The sequence below is a fragment of the Lolium rigidum genome, chromosome 7, assembly GCF_022539505.1.
Source record: "Lolium rigidum isolate FL_2022 chromosome 7, APGP_CSIRO_Lrig_0.1, whole genome shotgun sequence".
NCBI lineage: Eukaryota > Viridiplantae > Streptophyta > Magnoliopsida > Poales > Poaceae > Lolium > Lolium rigidum.
Genome location: NC_061514.1, coordinates 104,381,008 through 104,394,302, shown reverse-complemented (window position 1 = coordinate 104,394,302; position 13,295 = coordinate 104,381,008). Strand labels below are relative to the sequence as shown.

At 42.1% G+C, this 13,295-nt stretch overlaps 1 long non-coding RNA gene across 1 annotated transcript; it reads left to right on the top strand.

The window, feature by feature from the left end:
* The first annotated feature begins 3,198 nt into the window (after nucleotides 1-3,198).
* Nucleotides 3,199-3,974, top strand: LOC124670029. The gene is made up of 3 exons (XR_006992373.1): nucleotides 3,199-3,222; nucleotides 3,683-3,805; nucleotides 3,899-3,974. It is a non-coding gene; the product is annotated as an uncharacterized LOC124670029 (long non-coding RNA).
* Nucleotides 3,975-13,295: the final 9,321 nt, after the last annotated feature.

Genomic DNA, 13,295 nt, shown 5'->3' with positions numbered 1-13,295 from the left:
GATCATCACGAGATGCTTTGAAACGATAAGACTTGATAACGGTGCTACTAAGGATGAACACTTTATTATCTTGAGATTTTAGTGAGGGATCATCTTATAATGCTACCGTCGCGATCTAAGCAAAATAAGATGCATAAAAGGATTAACATCACATGCAGTTCATATGTGATATGATATGGCCATTTTGTCTTTGCGCCTTTGATCTTCATCTCCAAAGCACGGACATGATCTCCATCATCTTCGGGCATGATCTCCATCATCGTCGGCGAAGCACCAAGGTCAATGGCGCCGTCTTCATGATTGTCCTCCATGTAGCAACTATTACAACTACTTTGAAATACTACTCAACATGAAATTTAAAGACAACCATAAGGCTCCTGCCGGTTGCCACAATACAATAATGATCATCTCATACATATTCATCATCACATTATGGCCATATCACATCACCAAACCCTGCAAAAACAAGTTAGACGCTCTCTAATTTGGTTTGCATATTTTACGTGGTTTAGGGTTTTCGATATAGATCTAATCTACCTACGAACATGAACCACAACGTTGATACTAATGTTGTCAATAGAAGAGTAAATTGAATCTTTACTATAGTAGGAGAGACAGACACCCGCAAAGCCTCTTATGCAATACAAGTTGCATGTCGAACGAGGAACAAGTCTCATGAACGCGGTCATGTAAAGTTAGTCCGAGCCGCTTCATCCCACTATGCCATAAAGATGCAAAGTACTCAACTAAAGATAACAAGAGCATCAACGCCCACAAACCATTGTGTTCTACTCGTGCAACCATCTATGCATAGACACGGCTCGATACCACTCGTAGGACAACGTTGCATAGAAAACAAAAATTTTCCTACCGCGAACACGCAATCCAAGCCAAGATGCAATCTAGAAGACGGTAGCAACGAGGGGGTATTGAGTCTCACCCTTGAAGAGATTCCAAAGCCTACAAGATGAGGCTCTTGTTGCTGCGGTAGACGTTCACTTGCCGCTTGCAAAAGCGCGTAGAAGATCTTGATCACGATCGGTTCCGGCGCCACGAACGGGCGAGCACCTCCGTACTCGGTCACACGTTCGGTTGTTGATGAAGACGACGTCCACCTCCCCGTTCCAGCGGGCAGCGGAAGTAGTAGCTCCTCTTGAATCCGACAGCACGACGGCGTGGTGTCGGTGGCGGTGTAGAAGTCCGGCGGAGCTTCGCTAAGCTATGCGGGCAATATGGAGTGGAGGAGCAAAGCTAGGGTTTGGGAGGGGGTGGCCGGCCACTCAAGGGGGGCGGCCAGCTTATGGTCTTGGGGTGGCCGGCCCCCTCCCTTGGCCCCTCATTATATAGGTGGATCCCAAGTGTTGGTGTCCAAGTCTTCGAATAAGACCCGAAACCAAAACCTTCCATAGGAGGGGGCAAACCTAGCCCAACTAGGACTCCCACCCAAAGGTGGGATTCCCACCTCCCATGTGGGGGTGGCCGGCCCCCTATGGTGGAGTCCACTTGGGACTCCACCCCATCTAGGGCTGGCCGGCCATGGAGGTGGAGTCCCTTGTGGACTCCACCTTCCTTGGTGGTTTCTTCCGGACTTTTCTAGAACCTTCTAGAACCTTCCATAGAACCTTCCGCGACATTTTATTTCACATAAAATGACATCCTATATATGAATCTTATTCTCCGGACCATTCCGGAACTCCTCGTGATGTCCGGGATCTCAATCGGGACTCCGAACAAATATTCGAACTCCATTCCATAATTCAAGTACTACCATTTCAACATCCAACTTTAAGTGTGTCACCCTACGGTTCGAGAACTATGCGGACATGGTTGAGTACTCACTCCGACCAATAACCAATAGCGGGATCCGGAGATCCATAATGGCTCCCACATATTCAACGATGACTTTAGTGATCGAATGAACCATACACATATATTACCAATTCCCTTTGTCTCGCGATATTTTACTTGTCCGAGGTTTGATCTTCGGTATCACTCTATACCTTGTTCAACCTCGTCTCCTGACAAGTACTTCTTTACTCGTACCGTGGTATGTGGTCTCTTATGAACTCATTCATATGCTTGCAAGACATTAGACGACATTCCACCGAGAGGGCCCGAGTATATCTATCCGTCATCGGGATGGACAAATCCCATTGTTGATCCATATGCCTCAACTCATACTTTCCGGATACTTAATCCCACCTTTATAGCCACCCATTTACGCAGTGGTGTTTGGTGTAATCAAAGTACCTTTCCGGTATAAGTGATTTATATGATCTCATGGTCATAAGGACTAGGTAACTATGTATCGAAAGCTTATAGCAAATAACTTAATGACGAGATCTTATGCTACGCTTAATTGGGTGTGTCCATTACATCATTCATATAATGATATAACCTTGTTATTAATAACATCCAATGTTCATGATTATGAAACTAATCATCCATTAATCAACAAGCTAGTTTAAGAGGCATACTAGGGACTTCTTGTTGTCTACATATCACACATGTACTAATGTTTCGGTTAATACAATTCTAGCATGATATATAAACATTTATCATAAACATAAAGATATAAATAATAACCACTTTTATTATTGCCTCTAGGGCATATCTCCTTCACATTATATTCCTGAAAATAGTAGAATCGAAGTGTTCTTAGGAATTGTATTAATGAATATTTATATAGTGTTTCACACATGATAGTTTTTCATTTCACTTCTAAAGATGCTTAATATAGTGTTTTGTAATTGTTTACCGGGGCCCTAAGACACTCATGTGCTACTACTACTACTACTACGTTTGTGATTTTGTTTGTTTTATCCTAATTTAATTCACCTCACTTCGTTTTGAATTAAACCTGAAAAACACATTAATATTGTCCAACTTATTTTTTTTACTTTTTACAAACCGTAAATCGATGGGAACTTCACGGGATCGTGCGCCAAGGCGCCATTTTAAGGTACAGTAAAGATAGTTAGAGAGATTGTTGTATTTGGATGTTCTTTATGAAAATTCAAAAGTAGTTTCCTGCACACCACTTTATTTTTCTATATTCTCTCCTAATTTATTCATGTACATCAGTATGAGTTTAAATGTCATCTCCTAAAATATTTCAGTACGTCTGCTGGGTTCCTACATTTGTGTCCAGATCTATGTAACTATTAACTACACACGAGTGGTGAACTTAATTATTGAGCGAGGGAAGAAAATGGCTCCAAGGTAACATACTGAAACACTTGAGAGCTGGTTTCTGAGAAATTGAACATTTACTACTCACCTAAAAAGGCATGTACTAACATTCAGGGAGTAAGATACAATTATGAACAAGCAGCGCCCCTTCAGTTTAAGCAATAATTTAATTTAGTTAGGTTGAATTCAATGTGTAATTTTATTCTAACCCAGTATATCTATGATATGCTATTTGCATAGAGTTTTCTTCTTTCGAAAACGAAAGTCCCATCATTTGCTTGCATATTTGTTTGCCCACAACCAAAATATGGCTTTATTAAACTGAACTTTCTTTAGCTTTTGCGCTACAGCTGAGAGCAAGTATTATTCCCTCATCAAGCATGCGATTCATCTTGCTGCCAACTACTGCATTATTCAATCTATTTGCACATTCATGTGTTATTATTTTGCCAATAGTTTACCTTAACTGTCTATTCCTGGATTGACTTAGTGTTCTACCTTATGACAACTTATGGCTTCCAAGATTACTTCAGTCCAGTACAGTATATCGACGCAACAGTTAAAGGAAGAGGCCTACCGCTATGACTTCGATGTGCATCCTACAGATTACGAGGTTTGACCATCGTTACCTAAACTATCACTACTTGTGTGTCAGTGTCTGTTTCGAGTATTGATCTCTGATCATGGAGTCATTGTGTTTGAACAGCTTTGCTTTAAACCTGAATGGTACCCCCTCCATGTGTTTAGCTATTGTAATCTCTGAACAATGTGTTCCTGTCCCCATTGTAATATATTTTCCTATTTTCTCACTTGTGTTTGGCACATTTCTCTACTGCACTATCTGTAATTACCTCTCTGATGGTCAATGGAATGTTAACCACTCATGTTTCCTCTACATTATGGTGGTTCTCAAACACGTTTGGTAGAAAAGGAATGCTTTGAATATTTGTTATGGTTTACAGTCTCTCTGTATGTTTATTCAGATTCTCCCAAAGTGTTGAGGTACCATTTAAGATTATTCGAGTCATTCTATATATCATATACATTTCTCCCTTATCTTCTTTGGTTACTTTTATTTGGTCTCATTTTCTATGGTGGCTTGAAACATGTTTTTACAATCTAAATATTATTTGTTTATAAGAAAAAATGCTAAGCCAGATATAGATATTTGCTTTTGTACTTCGGAAACGCTATGCCTTATTCATATGTCTGTTCTTTTGCACTCCACGTTTTCTTATATGTTCCAACTTCACGAGATAATGACATTGAACTAGGTAATTCAAATTTACAAATATTATCATTTTTTTCACCTGATTTTTACTGTTGTTATACAAGATGTGAAATCTACGGGGTCGTGCGCCAAGGCGCATATCTAAATCTAGTATTTCCTTCACATTGCCTTCCCGGCCGGGGCCGGGAGGATGCATTTCCAAATCAATTGCCATACTGTCTCGTGCTCGATGCCCCCGTGTCATGCTCGCGGTCGCGGAGTTGCTGATACTACTATATACGAGTACGTAGTAGTATTGTCTAGCTAGGCCGACTCGATCGGTAGGCATTGCATGCATGCGGACAGAAAAGTCGCACGTACCTCTTTCTTCTTATCCGGGATTCTGTTGCGCACTAGACAGCTTGCGTGACATGATCAACGCAAACTACCACGTACGTGCTGTAGCCACTATACACGGCCGGCAATCGTCGTCATTTCGGCACGAAGCGATCGCCGGCCGGCCGTTGCAACTTAAGCATGGGCACACACCGTAAGCAGCGGCGAGTCAGGTGGCTGCCCCTCCCAGGTCCTTGAAAGGGCGTCCGCTGCGAAGCGCTAAGCGCACATCCGTCCACGGGAGACACGGGGTCGGGAAGAAGCTAGCAGGTAGCTGGCAGCCACGCGCGCGCGCGCCCGCCGTGGAACGGACGGCCGGCGGTGTTGCGCCGGCCCGCGCGCCCGGCGGTATGTGCGTCCGCCGAAAGGTGCCCGGAGCGTCGCGCGAGCTGATGCGCTTCACGCCGGTTCGCGCGTGGGCGCAGCAGCATTAGCCATTGCTCGCTCAGGAAGGCACACGGCGGACGTATGTGCCGTTCGTTCTGATCGCTGGTACGGTCAAAATGTTCAATATACCACGTACGGTTGGTCACTGCCTCTCGTTTGTGCTGACGGGGCATAGGTTTGACAGCCTTACCGCCCACGTGGATCTCCACCGTGACATACCTAGTCAGTAGACTCGCACGGAGAATCCTGCTACAAATCAAACACAGAAACTACTAAAGTTCGATTGTATCTTACCAAGGTGTCACCTAAACCCTACCCAAAACCCTAATAGCTACGTGCTAGATCCTTCACAATAATTGTGCCTTTCGAATAACAGGGACCAAAATAAGAAAAAAAATCTCAGATTTCACCACAAAAACTCCATGACTAGGTGAGCTCTGTTTGCACTTACCATATACTCCCACTCTTCCAGGTTTGTCCTAAATCAAACGTCTCTATGTTTGATCGCACCTAACAACAACTCCATAATATGAAAGTATATGTTGTATGATGAATCTAATAGGACTAAATTGGCATGGTAGACTTTGATGCATTTTTTTCTACAAACTTGGTCAAACGACTTAAGTTAACTTAAAATTTTAATTATTATGTAATGGAGGGAGTACACAAGTTGGTTCAGCATCAGAACAATGAACATGCACCGCAATGTCACCAAGCTTTCTTGCACCAACCGGAGATGAGCATGTGCAACCCTTCTCCGCCCATGCGTGGTCATCACCGATCACCAACCGCTTCTGCTTCATTGATGTCTTTCTTACTCCATAGAATGATCCAAAGAGGTAGTAGAGGAGGGGGAAAGGGAATTGGAGGGTAAGATAGCTTCGGATAGCTTAGTTAATTAACTAGCCAAAAAAGGTCCACATGCTGACACAACTCTATCATATACTGTGAACCTATGTGGATGATCAAAGTGGACAAACCTATGCCTGCCATGACAACAAAATATATCGGTATAGGAGGCAATGACAATATATAGGTTATCTGGTTGAGCGTCTCCCGTGACCATAAATGGAGGCATTAGAGGTGTAGTGAACAAATCAATCAAACCCTCAAAACAAACAAAATCACGCGAGATGCATTTTAATCTATTCTATGACCTGGTGATTTTATTGAACTATTGTAGGGTTCCTTCTCATTTTCAATCCAACTTCACTTTTGTGATATTCTTGCAAAGGAAAAGAGGAGGGAAGATGTATGTGATTTCTTAACAAGCTCGGCGTGATGGGTAACTAAGGGCTTCACATGGAAGGTGATGATGTAAAGCTTACTAGCGATGACCACTTTCTTGGTAACTGGAAATGGTGCACGCCGAATGAGCTAGGTGGTCTAGGTCATGGACTTGGACCTGGACCAGTTTGCACATGACCTACGACTTTGTTGGGCTTGGTTACAATGAAAAAACCAACTGCGGCCATGGGCCAAATCGGAGCTACCTTGTAATGATGTTGACATGGCCCTTTTCCGAGAGCAAGAGGAAGATCATGAGGGGAAGTTGTGTCGTTTCCTCAACAATAACCATATGTAATGACCGTTGAACCTATTACTGGAAAGACCGCGTTTAGAATTGGGACTTCAATATGGAGCAGATGTCTACGGAGCAAACACATCCAGTAGAATGGCTACCCTCTTTGACCATGCCCTAGAGCTATTCCAGATTGCTTCATGAAAGGACATATTTGTTCAACGAGATATGCCACATATAATAGATGGACTATGTCGATGTCCATTCTCACCACCTTAGCTAACTGATACGTCTCCGACGTATCGATAATTTCTTATGTTCTATGCCATATTATTGATGATACCTACATGTTTTATGCACACTTTATGTCATATTCGTGCATTTTCTGGAACTAACCTATTAACAAGATGCCGAAGTGCCGGTTCTGTTTTACGCTGTTTTTGGTTTCGAAATCCTAGTAACGAAATATTCTCGGAATTGGACGAAACGAAGACCCAGGGGCCTATTTTTCCACGGAGCTTCCAGAAGACCGAAGAACATACGAAGTGGGGCCACGAGGTGGCGACACCACAAGGCGGCGCGGCCTAGGGGGGGCCCGCGCCGCCCTATGGTGTGGCCCCCTCGTCTGGCCCCCGACTCTGCCCTTCCGCCTACTTAAAGCCTCCGTCGCGAAACCCCTGATGCGAAAAACCACGATACGGAAAACCTTCCAGAGACGCCGCCGCCGCCGATCCCATCTCGGGGGATTCGGAGATCTCCTCCGGCACCCTGCCGGAGAGGGGATTCATCTCCCGGAGGACTCTACACCGCCATGGTCGCCTCCGGAGTGATGAGTGAGTAGTTCACCCCTGGACTATGGGTCCATAGCAGTAGCTAGATGGTTGTCTTCTCCTCATTGTGCTTCATTGTTGGATCTTGTGAGCTGCCTAACATGATCAAGATCATCTATACGTAATACTCTATGTTGTGTTTGTCGGGATCCGATGGATAGAGAATACCATGTCATGTTAATTATCAAGTTATTACATATGTGTTGTTTATGATCTTGCATGCTCTCCGTTACTAGTAGAGGCTCTGGCCAAGTTTTTACTTTTAACTCCAAGAGGGAGTATTTATGCTCGATAGTGGGTTCATGCACTGCATTGACACACTGGGACGATGTGAGAAAGTTCTAAGGTTGTGTTGTGCTTGTTGCCACTAGGGATAAAACATTGGCGCTATGTCCGAGGATGTAGTTGTTGATTACATTACGCACCATACTTAATGCAATTGTGCTGTTGTTAGCAACTTAATGCTTGGAGGGGTTCGGATGATAACCTTGAAGGTGGACTTTTTAGGCATAGATGCGGTTGGATGGCGGTCTATGTACTTTGTCGTAATGCCCAATTAAATCTCACTATACTTATCATGTCATGTATGTGCATTGTTATGCCCTCTCTATTTGTCAATTGCCCGACTGTAATTTGTTCACCCAACATGCTTTTATCTTATGGGAGAGACACCTCTAGTGAGCTGTGGACCCCGGTCCATTCTTTAATACTTGAAATACAAATCTGTCTGCAATACTTGTTTTACTATTTTCTCTGCAAACAATCATCTTCCACACAATACGGTTAATCCTTTGTTACAGCAAGCCGGTGAGATTGACAACCTCACTTGTTTCGTTGGGGCAAAGTACTTTGGTTGTGTTGTGCAGGTTCCACGTTGGCGCCGGAATCTCGGTGTTGCGCCGCACTACATCCCGCCGCCATCAACCTTCAACGTGCTTCTTGGCTCCTCCTGGTTCGATAAACCTTGGTTTCTTTACGAGGGAAAACTTGCTGCTGCATCATACCTTCCTCTTGGGGTTGCCCAACGAACGTGTGAAATACACGCCATCAAGCATATTTTACGGCGCCGTTGCCGGGGAGATCAAGACACGCTGCAAGGGAGTCTCCACTTCTCAATCTCTTTACTTTGTTTTTGTCTTGCTTTATTTTATTTACTACTTTGTTTGCTGCATTATATCAAAACACAAAAAAATTAGTTGCTAGCTTTATTTTATTTACTGTCTTGTTTGCTATATCAAAAACACAAAAAAATTAGTTTACTTGCATTTACTTTATTTAGTTTGCTTTATTTATTGTCTTGCACTCTATATTAAAAATACAAAAAATATTTAGTTACTTTTGTTACCATGTCTAGCTACGAACCTGTTACTTCTTCGCCTGAAGAATTAGTCTTCACTTTTAAACAAGGGGATGAGGAGAGTTTTAAGGATGCTTGGTCTAGAATTTTTACTTCTTATCGTAAAACTAAACCTCAAATGACTCTAAGTTTGCTCCTTAGTAATTTTTATTTTGGTCTTATGGTTCGCTATAGATATGCTTTGGATACTTTAGTGGGAGGAGATTTCCTCCATTGTAATGGGGATCAAGCTTTTAATGCCATAAAGAAGTTGGTTGCATCACATGATTCAGCTAATAACTTTGATTCAGCCCTCACTAGCATATATAGTAGATTAAACAATCTCGAGATAAGTACATCTCGCACTGGATGATAACTATTGCCACGTTCGTAATCGTCTTGAACAAGTTTTAGTGAATTCTAAACTTTCATTGTGGGATCCTCTTGTTAAAATTGTTATCGGTGATCGAACTCTTCATGCCTCTTTGTGATATTATGTATGAATTTTGCCTTATGCCTGAAAGCATTTATAAATCTTTGAAACTTTGGGGAGTCGATGAAGGAGGAGAAGAAATAATTCTCATTGATAACTCTATTATAATTCCTAAGGGAATAGCCGCAGGTGTGCATACAACCATTCTTGGAAGAACAATATCCATTGATTATCTTGTTATTGAAACAGGAAAAATCATACTCGGGAGATCCTCTGTTGAAACTATTGGGAGCGAGTCATTGATGTGGGAGAAGGCACTCTGAAATTCACCTCTATACCAGGGGGAAATCATATATTTCCTAAACCAAAGGGAAAGAAAAACAATAAGAAAGGTAAGGGTAAAGCCCAAGGTAAGGTTGACACACCACCCTTCGATGTCACTTGAGATACACTTTCTGCGCCTAGCTGAAAGGCGTTAAAGAAAAGCGCTTATGGGAGACAACCCATGTTTTTACTCCAGTATCTTTATTTTATATTTGTGTCTTGGAAGTTGTTTACTACTGTAGCAACCTCTCCTTATCTTAGTTTTATGTTTTGTTGTGCCAAGTAAAGTCTTTGATAGAAAAGTAAGTACTAGATTTGGATTACTGCGCAGTTCCAGATTTCTTTGCTGTCACGAATCTGGGTCTATCTCCCTGTAGGTAGCTCAGAAAATTAAGCCAATTTACGAGCATGATCCTCAGATATGTACGCAACTTTCATTCAATTTGAGCATTTTCGTTTGAGCAAGTCTGGTGGCCTAATAAAATCCATCTTTACGGACTGTTCTGTTTTGACAGATTCTGTCTTTTATTTCGCATTGCCTCTTTTGCTATGTTGGATGAATTTCTTTGATCCATTAATGTCCAGTAGCTTTATGCAATGTCCAGAAGTGTTAAGAATGATTGTGTCACCTCTGAACATGTGAATTTTTATTATGCACTAACCCTCTAATGAGTTGTTTCGAGTTTGGTGTGGAGGAAGTTTTCAAGGATCAAGAGAGGAGTATGATGCAATATGATCAAGAAGAGTGAAAGCTCTAAGCTTGGGGATGCCCCGGTGGTTCACCCCTGCATATTCTAAGAAGACTCAAGCGTCTAAGCTTGGGGATGCCCAAGGCATCCCCTTCTTCATCGACAACATTATCGGGTTCCTCCCACGAAACTATATTTTTATTCCGTCACATCTTATGTACTTTGCTTGGAGCGTCGGTTTATTTTTGTTTTTTTATTTTGTTTGAATAAAATGGATCCTAGCATTCACTTTATGGGAGAGAGACACGCTCCGCTGTAGCATATGGACAAATATGTCCTTAGACTCTACTCATAGTATTCATGGCGAAGTTTCTTCTTCGTTAAATTGTTATATGGTTGGAATTGGAAAATGATACATGTAGTAAATTGCTATAATGTCTTGGATAATTTGATACTTGGCAATTGTTGTGCTCATGTTTAAGCTCTTGCATCATATACTTTGCACCCATTAATGAAGAAACACTTAGAGCTTGTTAATTTGGTTTGCATATTTGGTTTCTCTAGAGTCTAGATAACATCTAGTATTGAGTTTTGAACAACAAGGAAGACGGTATGGAGTCTTATAATGTTTACCATATGTCTTTTATGTGAGTTTTGCTGTACCGTTCATCCTTGTGTTTGTTTCAAATAACCTTGCTAGCCTAAACCTTGTATCGAGAGGGAATACTTCTCATGCATCCAAAATACTCGAGCCAACCACTATGCCATTTGTGTCCACCATACCTACCTACTACATGGTATTTATCCGCCATTCCAAAGTAAATTTCTTGAGTGCTACCTTTAAAATTCCATCATTCACCTTTGCAATATATAGCTCATGGGACAAATAGCTTAAAAACTATTGTGGTATTGAATATGTACTTATGCACTTTATCTTTTATTAAGTTGCTTGTTGTGCGATAACCATGTTTCAGGGACGCCATCAACTATTCTTTGTTGAATATCATGTGAGTTGCTATGCATGTCCGTCTTGTCCGAAGCAAGAGAGATCTACCACCTTCATGGTTGGAGCATGCATATTGTTAGAGAAGAACTTTGGGCCGCTAACTAAAGCCATGATTCATGGTGGAAGTTTCAGTCTTGGACACATATCCTCAATCTCATATGAGAATAATAATTGTCGCCACATGCTTATGCATTAAAGAGGAGTCCATTATCTGTTGTCCATGTTGTCCCGGTATGGATGTCTAAGTTGAGAATAATCAAAAGCGAGAAATCCAAAATGCGAGCTTTCTCCTTAGACCTTTGTACAGGCGGCATGGAGGTACCCCATTGTGACACTTGGTCAAAACATGTGCATTGCAAAGATCCGGTAGTCCAAGTTAATAAGGACAAGGTGCGGGCAGTATTAGTATACTATGCATGAGACTTGCAACTTGTAAGATATAATGTACATAACTCATATGCTTTATTACTACCGTTGACAAAATTGTTTCATGTTTTCAAAATAAAAGCTCTAGCACAAATATAGCAATCGATGCTTTCCTCTTTGAAGGACCATTCTTTTTACTTTTATGTTGAGTCAGTTCACCTATCTCTCTCCACCTCAAGAAGCAAACACTTGTGTGAGCTGTGCATTGATTCCTACATACTTGCATATTGTACTTGTTATATTACTCTATGTTGACTATTATCCATGAGATATACATGTTACAAGTTGAAAGCAACCGCTGAAACTTAATCTTCCTTTATGTTGCTTCAATGCCTTTACTTTGATTTATTGCTTTATGAGTTAACTCTTATGCAAGACTTATTGATACTTGTCTTGAAGTACTATTCATGAAAAGTCTTTGCTTTATGATTCACTTGTTTACTCATGTCATTACCATTGTTTTGATCGCTGCATTCACTACATATGTTTACAAATAGTATGATCAAGGTTATGATGGCATATCACTTAGAAATTATCTTTGTTATCGTTTTACTGCTCGGGACGAGCGAAACTAAGCTGGGGATGCTTGATACGTCTCCGACGTATCGATAATTTCTTATGTTCTATGCCATATTATTGATGATACCTACATGTTTTATGCACACTTTATGTCATATTCGTGCATTTTACGGAACTAACCTATTAACAAGATGCCGAAGTGCCGGTTCTCGTTTTATCGCTGTTTTTGGTTTCAGAAATCCTAGTAACGAAATATTCTCGGAATTGGACGAAACGAAGACCCGGGGGCCTATTTTTCCACGGAGCTTCCGGAAGACCGAAGAACATACGAAGTGGGGTCACGAGGTGGCGACACCACAAGGCGGCGCGGCCTAGGGGGCCGCGCCGCCTATGGTGTGGCCCCCTCGTCGGCCCCCGACTGCGCCCTTCCGCCTACTTAAAGCCTCCGTCGCGAAACCCACGATGCGAAAAACCACGATACGGAAAACCTTGCCGAGACGCCGCCGCCGCCGATCCCATCTCGGGGGATTACGGAGATCTCCTCCGGCACCCTGCCGGAGAGGGGATTCATCTCCCGGAGGACTCTACACCGCCATGGTCGCCTCCGGAGTGATGAGTGAGTAGTTCACCCCTGGACTATGGGTCCATAGCAGTAGCTAGATGGTTGTCTTCTCCTCATTGTGCTTCATTGTTGGATCTTGTGAGCTGCCTAACATGATCAAGATCATCTATCTGTAATACTCTATGTTGTGTTTGTCGGGATCCGATGGATAGAGAATACCATGTCATGTTAATTATCAAGTTATTACATATGTGTTGTTTATGATCTTGCATGCTCTCCGTTACTAGTAGAGGCTCTGGCCAAGTTTTTACTTTTAACTCCAAGAGGGAGTATTTATGCTCGATAGTGGGTTCATGCACGCATTGACACCAGGACGGTGATGAGAAAGTTCTAAGGTTGTATTGTGTCTGTTGCCACTAGGGATAAAACATTGGCGCTATGTCCGAGGATGTAGTTGTTGATT